Source organism: Athene cunicularia, assembly GCF_003259725.1.
Source record: "Athene cunicularia isolate RWA chromosome 2 unlocalized genomic scaffold, athCun1 chr2_part1, whole genome shotgun sequence".
Taxonomy (NCBI): Eukaryota; Metazoa; Chordata; class Aves; order Strigiformes; family Strigidae; genus Athene; species Athene cunicularia.
Genome location: NW_020799095.1, coordinates 4,584,215 through 4,598,133, shown reverse-complemented (window position 1 = coordinate 4,598,133; position 13,919 = coordinate 4,584,215). Strand labels below are relative to the sequence as shown.

General features: G+C 38.2%; 1 protein-coding gene across 2 annotated transcripts in view; it reads left to right on the top strand.

Annotated features, from left to right (window-relative positions):
* Positions 1-13,919, top strand: part of TRAK1 (trafficking kinesin protein 1) — a 110,798-nt gene that overhangs the window by 32,520 nt on the left and 64,359 nt on the right. For both annotated transcript variants that reach the window (XM_026841574.1, XM_026841575.1), the window contains exon 3: positions 7,227-7,421. The gene's annotated coding sequence lies outside the window, so the exon portion shown is untranslated. The remainder of the gene's footprint in view (positions 1-7,226; positions 7,422-13,919) is intronic.

Sequence of the window (13,919 nt, the reverse complement as noted above, 5' to 3'; positions counted from 1 at the left end):
GCTGTTGAAATCTTTTTTTCCTTCCTACCCCTATCCTTGCTCGTTTAAGTGCCTGTTTGTATGAATTAAAATATCAGGTGGCAGACAACTAACTGAAGTGACACATAGTGTTATATAGAGAATATGATGAGAAGCCCTGTTTGGGTGCTTCATTCTTCTCCATGGGCTGGACTTCTCATCCAGAATTCCTCTTCCATGACTCAGTGTGCCTGTTTGGTTACTGTAAATACTGCCTGACTTTCCTGTGGTGCCCCACCTGCACGAGGTGGGAAGTCCAGTTAAGAGAGAAAGTCCAGTGCAAGAGAGAAAGCTCTGTGGGCAGTACTGAGTTACAGTTCAAGTGAAGCCCTGCTGTGACAGCCCACAATGGGAATACCTGAGGTTGGCATGGGGTCTTCTGTTTTCTCATGGAATACTGGATTTTGTGCCGTATTTTCCATGTTTAGTCAGAAGAACCATTGCTTAACCAACTTTGGTTAAAGGTGTGGCAGGACTTGCAATTCCAAAATCGTGTCATGCCAGTCAAGTTACAAAAGCTGCCACGACTGTTTAAGGAGTCTTAAGTTTTAAAGGTACGAGACAACTTTCTTGTTGAAGAGCTTTTTTCCACAGTTTGGGTTTGTAGCCAGCAATGAGCCTTCTGATGTGTAGGATGCTAAGGCTGTCTTTCCCTTTGGGCAAACCAGTGAGTTGGGAGGACGGTGAATTTTTATTAGAAGTAATTTTCATTGCCCCAGAAGCTAATCACACACCTTACATTAAAATACACATATTGTGTGTGTGCAGTCCTGAGTTCAGCAGTAGTATTTGTCAGACTTCGGTATAATTAGCCACATTCTGGTCATCCTAGAACTGAAATTCAACAGGAATGTGGTATGCTCTGGGGTTTTGCCTGTTACAAGTATATGTTCAGAGTACTTGTGAAATTATATTCAAGAAATACTTGTAATTCTGGACCACAGTTAGTACTTAACGTCTGTATCTGTGTGGGCCTGTAGAGCTCAAGTAGTGGATGACTATAGGCTGTTTCCCTCCCCTTTCAATGAGACAGGATAAAAATAGGTTGGGGGGGGTGGGGTGGTACATGATACAACCTGATGACTAAAGCTTGTGTTTTGAAAGTTGCCAAGCAGCCCAGCACTCCCCCAAGGACACACCTAGAGTGTAGTTGTGCAGCTGGACAATGGCTTCTGCAGAGCAATCGTTTCCCTTTTCTTGCAGGAAGCACTTGAGGGTAACATAGCCTCTTTGAACTGTTTGCAAGTTGTTGGCTTCCATCGGGACCACAACTCTGGAGCGTGGTGCTCCGGGAATGGTACTGTCTCTGGGTAGTTTTCTTGTAGTCTTCCTTTCTTGACTTGTGTGCTCTGGTCTGTCCCTTCTTGAGCACACCTCTGACCATGGTTCATGGCAGGGCTGGGTTTATGAGAAATTGTTTTGCTCCATTTACAGCAGTGGGCTGCAAACAAGAAACTGGCTGATAAATGTCTTTCGTGGCTTAGCGGTTCGGGTAATAAGGCGCTACTTTCGCCAGGTGGCAGTATCTACTGCCTGCAGGTTCTATAGAGACCTGGAAGTCTTAACCTTGAAACGGGAGCCTCAGCTTGAAAACAAACCAGTAAAGCCATGAAGATTGAGGATGGTTTGGACCAGAATTCAGACAGACCGAAACTAAATATTTAATGTTCCATGCAGTGGCTCTACTGATAAGCTGTGTTGTATTGTGTTTCTAAACACTCCTGCAGATACTGGCTTTGAGATTTGAAGTTTATTTTCTCTGTGTATGTGTTTCGTGAATGTTGTGGGTTGTTTGTCATTCCTGTCCTTGTCCCTTCTCTTTGTTTTAGGTTCTTTTCTTTGAATTTATCACAATTTTTTATGTGAATTTGATGCTGAAATTGAATAGGTGCTCCTTCTTTCTCAGTCAAGCTACGTTTCATTTCTGCAGTAAGATATGGCTCTTAAGTCAGAGCTGTAAACAGGTGTAACCTGAAAGCCTGGTAGGGAATGGAGTTTTGAGAGGTAAGCTGCTCTAGGTGACCACGTTGTTTGGAATGAGACCTTCAAATTTGGCTACCTGTGGTTCATGCTGAACTTAGCTTGAGTTGAAGTTAGTTCAACTGAGGTTGAATTGCTTGGTCATGAGGTGCTTGCATAGTTCCACATATCCAAATAGCACTGACAGCTAAATATATATTTAACATTATATGGGAAGTGACCTAATGTATTGCATGGCTGCGTGAGTGCAGGATGAAAATGGCAGTGGGTGACAGCACCCTACATAATGCCTTATGAACTGTGTGATGTTAGTGCACAGCGGAGGAGTGGCAGTCTTTGATGCGCTGTGCCCCCTCGATACAGTCAGCTCCTGTTGTTTGGGACCTCTCACTCGATATCTGTTTGATCACCTCCCTGCTCACCTGTCAGCAGAGAAGGGGTATAAGTGTACATCCAAAAATAACCAAATGTACTCATATCCTCATGTGGTTGTCCTAAAAATTATGCCACTTCCTCCCTATCTGAAAAATTAAAAAAAACCACCCCAAACCAAAAAACCACACCCACCCTCACTTCAGTCTCCACAATAAAAAGTTAATTTACTATGCTTAGTGCTTTTTGTATGGATAGAGGTGTTGGCTAGAAGAAAGGGAACTGGTGAAATAGTCAAAGGTTTCCAGGATCAGCAAGTCTAATAAAAATTCCCTCAAGGAAATGCAAGCAAGATGAAACAGCCAGTGAAACTTTAGTGGCTTTCTTAAGTTGGGAGAGAGGTGGTACAGGGGTTTAAGATGTCCAGAGAAGGGAAAATAAGCCAGTCTGTGAAATGCCAGTTTATGAAAAGGTATGGAACAAGCTAATAAGTAATCCATTACTAACTACCCAAGAGATACTGAAGTAGGGAAAAAAAAATAGCTGAAAAGAGCTCAACTGGAGTGTTCTGCCCAGTTTTGCATCTTCATTATTTAAAGAGAAGATTAGAAACTGAAGCAACTAAATCCTTGGCACAAAAGTCTTTGAAAGAACTTGGTTTAAATTCATTTAGAAAACACAGAGACGATGAGGAGGAATAATGTCAAAAATTCCTGCAAAGCAGACTGAGCAACTTCATTTCCTGAGGAACGGGACATGGAAAAAAAAAAAATTTTTTTTTTTTCACCAAAATAGGTGAGGTGGGGTGTTCGTGCATGTGCTTCATTTAAGGTAAGAAGATCGCAAAGCAGCGGAACATGTTACTTGCAAAAATAATATGGAAAAGAATTAACAGATTTTGTTTATATAAAATTACTTCTGTGAAGTGCTGAAAGATGCAGAGTTCTGCAGTATGCTAGAGCCTTAAGCAAATCTTTCTTCTTAACTCTTTCTTTCAAAAGCAGAACCTGGAATGACCCATGCTTTAGTAAGAATCATGAGTTCCTAATACATTTAGCTACTTAAGTTGGTTGTAATTTCTTTGTAGAAGTTTCTGTTTGCCAAGGTTGTCCAAAAAACTACAAGCTTAAAATTGCTTAGACTGCAAAACCCAAAATCTGTAACAGAGCAGCTTACAAGGATATGGTTCAACTGTATTTTGTTGCATCATTTTTTATTAATGATAAATTAATTGTCTTAAGTTTACAGTGTTATATTTAACTCCATAAAATGAAGGTATTACTTAGGACAAGAGGAATCATAACAGTTTTATGTCTGTTGGACATCATTTAACCATAAAACACAAATTATGTCTTTGGTGTTCTTAGTAGAGAAGTTATTTAACTTAATTGCTTATCGTTGTAGTTTTAATCAGAGATATTAATAAAACCTATCCAGAGCACAATCAGGTTCTTTATGAAATGTAACTAGTTTCAGGATGGGACGTGGTGTTAGTCTGCATACCTTCTTGTAACAAGGGCCTGCATTTCGGAGAAGGGAGGGAAGGAAAAGTGAAGGGGAAGACTACATAATTGTAGCACTGAGAATATTGCTGTGATTTAAAGGTGAACTAATGTTTAGTCATACACAAGTATAATTATGGTGGCCTGGTTTTCTAAACAGGCAGTTACATAAGAGCCTGCTCCTATTTCCTGCTGGTATACAGATTTTAAAATCGCAATAGAAGTTAATGACAACAGCATCATAAGTTGCCTTTCCAGTTACTCATTAGTATCTTTTTCAGTTGTTAGGCCTTTTGAATTGCTCAGAAACATTCAGGATTTATTATATGGTAGAGTAGAAAAATTGTCTTGCTTGACATTGTATTTCACGATAATTCTCATTTCTTTACTGTCTGTCCTTCATGTTCTGATGGATTTCTTTTCCACTATAACTTATGGGTTTCTTTTGTGTGTGTGCCTGTGTGGTGTGGTTTGTTTTTTTCTTCTCTTCAGATTTTACTGGTAACGTCTTTTGCATTCTGTCTTTTGTTACTTCTTATGATACAGCAAACCAGTTTACTTCTGTGCACAAAATTATTTGCCCAAAACTTTTCATCTATAAAGTCAGCCTATTTCTTTTGAAATGCTAGTTAAAAGTAGAAAGATTCTAAAAGTTTGAATTTTTCCAAACACTTTTATTTCCTTGTTCCCTGACTGAGGTGGTCTTCGTGGCTGTGTAGACTCTTAGATTTTTCACAAAAGGAGAACTAACATTTCAGACAAAAAAACCACACCCCAAACCAGTCCCCCCCAAGCCACACCCATTTTCTTGAAAGTGAGAGCAATTAGATAACCCAGAGGGAGATATTAAAAAAAAAAAAAATTAAATCTTTGTGAATGCATGTACACACAAATGTCTTTGAATGTTTAGTTGACGTCGGCAGGTATTTTTTAGATCACCTGTTTTTTCCGGACTCAGATGGCAGCAAGATAGATGATGTCAGCAATTAAGAAGGTAACCAGGGGAGAAAGGTCTGTAGTAACAGTCTGGCTCTCAACTTTAGAAACATGGGATACAGGTCTTGTTTCTCTGTATTAAGTTAGTAGTCCTCTGAGAGGGCTGCAAGGACCTCTTAAAATGACGTGTGCAGGCTGACTCTTGCATTGCACAGAGCTCCATAAAGAGAGCATTACTGCACATGTGGGTACCTAATCCTGCTAACTTTTGCACAGCCATTTCTGCAGTGAGATTTGGAGAACACATACATATGTACAACAGTTAACAGAACAGCCTGGGTGAAAGCAGAGAACACCTCCGGATAGGTAACAGCAACCTTCTTTGAACCAAAACATATAATGCAACTTTACCAAGTCGATTTTAGTTTTAATCAACAAGGTCTTCTAAAGGATATAGGCAGGAGATTAACAATACGAATTCATCTTTGTATCCTCTGCCCTGCTGTCTGATAGAATAGCAATATTCTTGCCATCTTTAGTGCTCAGGATGATGCTTATGACAATGCAATTTCTGAATTAGAAAGATAAAAAAAGAAGTTAATTGATGGTCTATATAAAAGTATGTGTTATTTTCCTATTTTCTCCTCTCTCCCCTCCCCTCCCCTAACAGGTGAATTCCACTAGCTTGCAGTCTGTGACAGCCTGTGTTGGTCCTGCAGTAATGACTTTTATCCCTTAAGAAAATAGGTGTCTTTGTCAGGGAGCAGCACGAGCAGGGCTGCCTTACGGCCCTGCCGTTAGCTGAGTGTGACCACAGGATAGGGAAGGGCAGGATCTTTGTTGACAGAGCTCAGTCGCTTTGTTCCTGAGCAGGGCAAAGGTGCTGGCAGGAATGGTTAAAATTGATTCTCCAGTGATCATCAGACAAATGCCAGGTACTGAGTGGGTCTGTCATCAATCCAGGAAGCCCAGGCAGTGTTCAGTATCAGCTGGGCACAGAGCTACCCTCCAGTACTGCACAGGGGAGAGCAGGGGCCTTGGGTTTAAATGGGGCTCCTGGGCCACTGGGCAGAGGGTGCTGGCTGGGGTCCCTCATGAGCCTGGCCTATGGGTGCACTCGGGGCCTTGACAGTCTTTGTTATTTACTCTGGAGTGAGGCTTAGCAACAGCTGCAAGAGTTATGGCACTGGTTAAAGATGAAGCTGAACTGCATAGCATGTGAGCAGCCTGCCTCAGTGCTTGCTCTTCCAAAATAGGCTTAGATAGCTCTTTCTTATTTGATGGTGGTGGGGCTGTGGTGTTCTTTTCTTTTTGTCCTGGTAGTAAATGAGAAATGGGCAGATTCATCCACTAACTATTCACAAAAAAACATACTACGGGTCGCTCTGTTTCTTAATAATTATTGAGCAAGACATTGTAGTTATTTTTATATGGTAATTAAAATGTATATATTTGACATTATCATGCCTGTTTTGTGTATTGACATATACAAAAAATTCTTCATTATAGACTAGTATAGGTTGGAAGGTACTTCTACTCAAAACAGGGCTTTTAAAGTGAATGCTCATGGCCTTGTTTAATTGAGTTGAAAGATGGCACATTTCTAAGCCTCTCTATGCCCCTATTTCCATGTTTGACCATCCTCATGGTAAAAATGTTCTTCTGGTGAATTGGAATTTTCTGTGTTAAAACTTCTCAGCTGCTTCTTGTATTAAATTTAAATCTTCAATTTTAACTGCAATGTTTTTGCAGTTGTTGATGGCTGTTGGTATCTGGTTTTAAAACTGTGTGTAAATTTGATATACTTGTGAACATGAGGGGCTGACATCACAAAATTCAGCTCGAGGTCATGTCAAAAGGTTCTTGCAGGCAACTTTACCAGTGTGTCTTAGGTGTGAACTGTGACACTGTTTTGTATTGCAATCCTGGATTTCTGTTTCTTGAGAAAAAACTGCCAGCAGCAAAGGCAAAAAATACAGTGGTATTAAACTGTGGTTAAAAAAACAAGTTAAGGAGATGTGTAAAGCTTGTAAGCAAAAAATAATCTGTCAAGTAGAACATAAAAAATGTAAATTCCTATGTGCACTAATCCTTTCTCCATACCCAAGTTGTAGCTACCCTGTCTTGGCCAATGCTTACTTACTCTCTATTTCCACCTCCCTTGTTCTTCAATAGACAAGTACCTGCTTCTAGAGGTTGAGCTTTTTGCCCCTAAGAGCACGTGCTTGTATTTTCTGCTGGTAAATATCCTTTTTTGGGAGAATTCATGCCAGTCATACCTTCTAAACCAATTAGTATTTAGCTGTTCTTTACAGGTAGAAAAACGTTGCTGATATCAAACCAAACTGATACCTTTGTTAGCTTGTATGTATAGTACTCAATTTAAAGTAACTAAGACTGTCCTCTTTCTTTTACCAGATGTGTGCAATAGTACCAATCTTCCTGAAGTTGAAATCATCAGTCTACTGGAAGAGCAGCTGCCTCATTATAAGCTAAGAGCAGATACAATCTATGGTTATGACCACGACGACTGGCTTCATACACCTCTCATTTCCCCTGATGCGAATATTGACTTAACAACTGAACAAATAGAAGAGACCTTGAAATACTTCCGTAAGTAAAAAATTCAGAAATAGTACTGAGGAACAAATAAAATAATATTTTTGTTACATTCTCTGAAGTATCTCTGCAATATTGTTACATCTGTGGAAAGCAAGAGAATTGTGATTTATTGCTTTGGTCTTCAAGTTTGTTGTAGATAGAAAACAAAGGAAACATTTAATCAAGGACAGTGGTTGCATTTGTAATTTATGCATAACCTCTCCACATTATCAAATATTGGTGGAACTAATAATACTTGGTTTTGCTTGTGATTTCTCTGGCAAGAGACTGAAATTTCTGTATCTATACAACATAGAAAGCTTAGACCTGCTTCCATATTTGCTTTTTTTGAACGTGGTCTCTGACACATTGCACTGTGTGCCAGCATCACAGCATGGCATAAAATAATTTTTCTGCAGATTGTCAGATTGTGAAGAACCAAGTTCTTAAGTGCTGGGTTGAGATGGGTTGTCTCTTCATTCTTTCTTTTGGTCCTGATCATACTATTGGAAAAAAGGTACCTTTTGTGCCTGGAGGGAAAGCATGTAGAGTTATGACCTTCTTGTTTTTTCAGTCTTCTCTTTGAGCCTTTAGATGCCTTTATCATGGTGAATGGATTCATGTCTCTCTGGGTTCTTCCACTGTGTGTATTGACATAGCTGTGCAGTTAGAGAAGACTTCTGTGATTCATCCCCTAGTTGCAGATTTATCGCTTAGTTTATGATTAAATGAGTCTTTTTTTTTTTTTTCTTTTTCTTCTCTGTGGGTTTGTGTGAAGATGCAATTTTGTAGCTCTTCTGAATGTGTTGCATGTTAAAATAGCCTGCAGAGCATCAAGCCAATAGGTTATATGCTAAAAATGTAGCAGTTAGACTTACACAGTAGTGGATTTACTTAGATTTCAGTAGACAGATTTAGGTAGACTTACTGAGGCACTGTGGAGCTCAGAAGGGATGAGTTACAGGGCTCAACACAAACCTTTGCAAAGATGGCTTCATTGCATTTTGAAGCACCTGGACAATTCACTTTGTATGGAGCAAGGCTGGTGAAGAAAATAATTAAGAATATGAAGAACCTGAATTTCTGACTTGAATGCTTCAATAGAAGGCATTAAGTATTTTAGTAGACAGTTTACATATGCTCTCCACCTCCCCCCAGTCGCACAAAACCAGTGGGAAATAAGGGGAGACAAGCTGAAGCTGATTTATGGAATCAGTTGTACTCCTTGTTTTGTATCAGTCCATTAGTGCTATTATAATAATGGCCAAAGTTGGCTTGAAGAAATGTTTTGAAATGTCAGTTTTCCAAAGTCTTTAGTAACTGGATTAGTCCTGTCTCATGAATACGATTGTCTGTGTGGGTGAACTGTTGCAGTAAGCGTGGGAAAGATGTTTTGCTAGTGGGGCAAGGAAGTCAAAAATCCACTTGGAAGCATCTTAACTCTCTCAGCTGAGATGCTGGTGGGGTATGTCACTTGCAATAGTGCATGACTATTGAGGATGGATACAAAATGAAGCTACATATAACAGAGGAAACAGATAGCAGTAGCAGCCCAGAACAATTTTATTCAGTTTTTAGCTAACAAGCATAATAACTGCAACTTTACCAAGTTGCTGTGATTGGAGATTTCATCAAATCAGCTGGCTTGAATGAAAAAATATGTGTAGTCTCAGCCATAACATACATTTTCTGCTTTCATTGGAAATAACTGCTTAACTAAGAGGAAGCAAGCAAGGAGAACTTCCATAAACAAAAGTTAATTCCTGACTACTTACATGCAGACATTGTGTGTAGATAGTAGTTTAAGAAGTTTAACCAAATTTGGATTGAGCCTTAGACTGATATCCTAAAAGCTGAGATCTCTTGACTTTACCCTTGTTCAGTTATTGTGAGCAAGTCATATAATGCATCTATACATGAGAGTGCAAGATCATAAAACTTTGTTTGGAAGTTTTGACATTGATTGTACACATTGGTTTATGGAAAAATTAACTATCAAAATGTTATTGTAAGTAAGCTAGTAGAAGAGTCCTGTGAATTGTACCACCATCACTATGGACAGTGTTTTTCAGGGTGTGGCTACTTGCACAGTGATTCATTTTCAGTGCTGCAATTAAGGGACTCCTGTACCTGTTCAGTTTTGTTTTAAAAATCTCAACGAGGGGGTGAGCAAATACTGTAACTTGTTTATTGGAAAGTTTTAGTATAGTCTTACAAAATTATGCTGTTTTCTAAACAGTAGCCTTGTGGTCTAAGAATTCTATGGATGTAGTTAAATTTAATAAATAACAAAAAAGAAATTTCATGATCTGTCAAAGTGCCTTTAACTAAAGGAAGAATTCATCTCGATTTTGCTGCAACACAAAAGGATTTGCTGCAAAATAAATCTTTTATCAGAATTAAAATGCACTACACATACAGGTTGCTGTACCTACTTCAAGCTTCTTAGAGATGCTCAAAGATGATTAAAATGATATTGAGCTAGTGCAGAATATTTTTAGGTGTGAAATTAAGTCTTTGATTGCTTATGGTTCCTGGTGTTGTAGTGTCAATCAGCTTTGAGACCAGGATGTAACATGAATAGTTAAGTGAGGGAGAGAAGGGTATGTTGTGGTTTTATTCAGGAAATGCTCACAGACTGAGAAATACTTGACAGCAAGGGGGATGCCTGTGCATATTTTTAATATATGTAAATATTGTGCATTGTTTATATATGTAAATACCATGTCTTTTGTAAGGCTTTCTGTTGTGTAGGGAGACAGCTTATCAGGGAGGGCAGCATTTTATAACCCTTCACCACACCAGATAAAATGTAACTACTTAGGTTGGAAATAGTCTGAATGGTAAGACTTAATACTGATAGTCTTGCACTGTACCATTGTTTTAATGATGTTCAGGTACCTACTGTGAACAAAGGGAATTAGGGAAGGGAAATGCTTCTGTTTTTCCACTGGTTGTAAATGCATTCCCACCCTCCCATCCACAAGTAGTGGAGGTTGATTTTGGAGGGTGGTAATTGAGATCAGCTTTTTTCCTTTCTTCTGCTGTACGTTTTGAACATATTTGTGGCCAGTTACCAAACTCAGTGACTCTTTAACCCCTGTCTTGATTGTGATCCATATTTCTAGCTCTGTCCCAACTCATTTTGTAAGGTTTGAACAAGATAGATGTCTGAACCTTTGAGCCTTAGTACTGGATTACTTAAAAATATTTCAAGGCCCACAGAGGAAAGTGGGTTGTTTTAAATATGTATATGTATTTTTTAAAAAGTGTGTGTATATATGCATATATAATAAATATATAGTATATGTGTATTGATGTACAATTGGATTTGTGGTTATCATTTGGAAAGAAGCTTAAAATATAGTGATCACATTTTAAAATCTCTATTCAAAATGAAAATAATTCCTCAAATGCTTTTTTGGTTAAGACTTGTAAAGCGCCCTGAAACTGATCAAAAAATGTGACCATCTTAAGCCTAGTAAGCAAACTGATTCTGAAAATAAATATCTTTTAAACTGTGCTATTGTCTTCATTTGTTCCCGCTTTAGAATGCGTACACAAAAGGGAGAAAACTCGTTTTCAAAAAGGTTGTGTAAAAGGCTCTAATAGATTTGCAACCCTAAACGAAAATTTTAAGCTGCACTCAGAAAACAGTGCTCTAATTCTCTATGGATTCTCTCTGAGAATTGTGCTTCCAAAGAAATTATTTGCTGTTTCAAATGTAATTTCTGTATGAATTAAGAGTACATGATTTCTGTATTAGACACATGCACTTACATGTTCATGTATACCCATTGCACATTCTAGAATTAGTTCTCATTATCCATATATAAAAGAGGTCACCTATTTGTGATTTTTATTTTTTGAATGATACATTTATATTTAATGAGAGGCACTGTGGTGGTTTGGATAGATTCAGGTGTCTCCAAAGACCGTTACCTGTGAAAGAATCTAAATGACTTGTAGTGACAGTATTCTCTAGTTTGAGTTCATCTGTGTTCGCATTTGCTCCCATGAGAGAATCCATGAGAATTATTATTTCCAGGAGTGATTCAGCATATAAGGTAACTGGCAGCTGCATTGCTGTCCTTTAAAGTAGAAGTACTGAAATGATGTCATTTTATGAAGAGCTGATGGGTGTTTGGTGTAGTGTATTATCAAGCTTTTAAAGTATACAGATGTATTTTCATTCAGTTAAAAAGTAGATTAGTAGCTACTAATGCTCACACACACTTGTTTCACTGTGACTGAACAGGTATTACTGTTTCAGGGAGCAGAGAGGGCTGAGTTTCCTTTTTACCATAGGAAGCATATTGCAAGGGAACACTTGGATTTAGAAAAATAGTCAATCTTTTTTGAGTGAAAAGAGAAATGATCTTTTCTGTATTGCAAAATGAAGAGTGTAAATGCTTTTAATAGGGTCGCTGTCTTAATGGACATCTCCATTTCAGTTCCTGTGTTTTGTTGATTGCGTCTTTAGATCTGCCTGGGTTTGTGCACCCATCTTTAATACAGCATAATGACATATTAAACCCTACTGTAAAGGATGCATGGAAGAGTACAACTGTTCTCAAAAGTAACTTGATATTCACAAAATGCCATCTGTTCTTGTATTTTATTATTTCTTCTTAAAATATGAAAACAAGCATTGAACATGTACTAAAAGGCTAAGCACAAGGGTGGATGAACAAAGAGAGAAATTCCAAGGCAAAAATAGGGTAGGGAAGCCATTGTGGTCTGGGAAGACCTTTGGTAAAATGAAGTATCTTCTGCAGCCTGTGCGTAATAGGAAACTATAAATTAAACTAGTTTGGTTACTGAGTTCCAGACTAGCAAGACTTGTCATTTGAAATGTTTTTACACATACAGGGCGAGTGTTTATGCTACATTCCTGTCTTGGATGCCTGAGTGCTGTATGCCAGTGATGTACACTTAATATTGACTCTTTTCTGGTTCTCCAGTCTACTGAACTTGTTCTGCTTAATCTTCTAACCATCTGTAGTGGTTACAGCTAAATTAAGATATGACCTATTAAAACAGAAAAGCAATGAGATTTTTGAGGGGTGTGGATATGTGTGTGCATATGGTGATTTCAGTAATTGCTGAAAACCTAGGTTCTTCATTGAGCACCTCTTTGTTCTCTGTCAGTAAACCAAATTTACAAACTAGCTTTTCTTAGTATTCAAATGAATTATGTTTTTGCTTACTAGTTCTGTTCTATTGTAGGCTTATATAGATGTTGTGTAAGTTGTAATACAAGATAAATCAAGGATAATAATGCTACAGAGCTATAAAATGAGCTAAAATAACTTCTTAAATGCCACCTTCAAATTTCTTAAATTTTTTATGATACTTGGATGACACTTTAATCTTTACAATTGCAAAGCACAGATTTCTGAAAAAACTTTGTTTCTTTCTTGGTATTTCACACTAACGAAGACTGTTCCATTATTGTTATTAGAATTTTTGGGTACCTCAATCCTCTTTTCACTGTGGAATGCAAGCTTTATTTAAGTAAAAATGTCTCCAAAATGCTGCAGCCTTATCATGCTGAGGCCAGTAATGTTCTGCCATTTCCAGCAAAGTGTTTTACTGCCTAAACTTGTTTTCATAGAATGCAGGATGTGTCTCATAAGATAAAACAACAGGAATGGTGGTCTTGCCTAGTGTAACTTAAGTCAATTCCTCTATAGTGGGAAGGAAAACCATGTGCCAAGGAAATATCTGCATCCTTTTTCTTAAATATCCCTCCACAACCTACATCAAAACATTTAGGCAAAACACTGATAGCAGTTGGCTATTTCATTCCTATGGGATTCCTTTTATACAACTCACCGATTTTGACGGGAATTCAGGTGACTTGACAACAAGGGTTTTGCTTAGAATTTTAAAATCTAGCTTTTTGCCTCTTCATAGTATTTTGTTAAGCTTCTTAAGTCTTACACGCTGAATGATGTTGTTGTAACGATTCTGTATGAACATGTGAGGTTTGAAATCTGAGAAATTAAGCAAGGTCATTTAATTTCTGGATGACTTATGAAAAGTGTCCTTGCAGTTTTTGGGCTGCATAAGATTGATGCTGATTGAAATGTGATGAATTTCCCTCTGTGTTGATCCATACGGGATAAGAATCAACAAGGACCCTTAGCTATCCTGCTGTGGCTTATTAGAGCAGATTTTTCTGCCTTCCTGTGGCTTTTTGAGAGCTTTTGTCTGATCCTCAAACACAAAGACTGGCAGTTACAGAATCTGCTGGGCAGCGTCACTCAAGAGAATGGACACAAGGCTACTTAGCCCTCATTTTTAATTAATTTTTGAAGATATTGGTTGGTAGAAAGATGAATATTTAAATACCCAATCATTTTAATTTATTAACAACCTGGCAGGGGGGACTTAAGCTATAACCTGGGATAGGCGATGCAGAGAATTAGTTCTTAACATTCAGCTGACAGTGGGAAATGGAGTCTTTACACTTGGATGAGGATACCTTTCGGGCTGTCTCTTATA